General features: G+C 51.5%; 1 long non-coding RNA gene across 1 annotated transcript in view; it reads right to left on the bottom strand.

Moving 5' to 3' along the window:
- LOC108803337 overlaps positions 1 to 63 on the bottom strand; it is a 1,246-nt gene extending 1,183 nt beyond the window's left edge. The window contains exon 1 of the long non-coding RNA XR_001942279.1: positions 23 to 63. This is a non-coding gene — a long non-coding RNA (uncharacterized LOC108803337). The remainder of the gene's footprint in view (positions 1 to 22) is intronic.
- Between the last annotated feature and the right edge of the window lie 644 nt (positions 64 to 707).

Below are 707 nucleotides of genomic sequence, written 5' to 3'. Positions count from 1 at the left end.
ACCCCGATATATACAATCTCACCGGACTCCTCGGACGCTCTGCAGGACATTCGCCATTCGGGGAAAAGAAAGAGAAAGACGGAATATTCCAAATATCGCCCCAAATACCAGAGCGCAGCACAGCGACCCCCCCACCCCGCACTCACCACCGGACGCATCACCACAGAGAGTAAGCTCTTCAGCCAACACGGGATAGAATACGTCGTAACCTGAGTCTGCAGATTGGCATCAGTCACGTCTCCCTTACTGAGGACGAGAAGACGATGATGTCACAGGAAGCGATGATGTCACACACACACAGCGATGATGTCACACACACACAGCGATGATGTCACACACACACAGCGATGATGTCACACACACACAGCGATGATGTCACACACACACAGCGATGATGTCACAGGAAGCGATGATGTCACACACACACAGCGATGATGTCACAGGAAGCGATGATGTCACACACACACAGTGATGATGTCACAGGAAGCGATGATGTCACAGGAAGTGAGGTTCCATACATCTGCTGTACGTACAAGTTATCCAGGAAGGTGGAGCCGCCGTCCGCCAGTAACCCTTTCATGGCCAAATCATACAAAGCTTTATCAATGGAGGGAACGGAGAACGGAACCAACTGCAAGAAAACACCGAGCAATGTTAGAGCCACACGGAGCCCAAACACGTCACACGTCACACCTCACACGTCACAC

This window comes from Nanorana parkeri, unplaced genomic scaffold, assembly GCF_000935625.1.
Source record: "Nanorana parkeri isolate BGI_ZX_2015 unplaced genomic scaffold, ASM93562v1 scaffold3614, whole genome shotgun sequence".
NCBI lineage: Eukaryota > Metazoa > Chordata > Amphibia > Anura > Dicroglossidae > Nanorana > Nanorana parkeri.
This window is presented reverse-complemented; position numbering and strand designations above follow the sequence as displayed.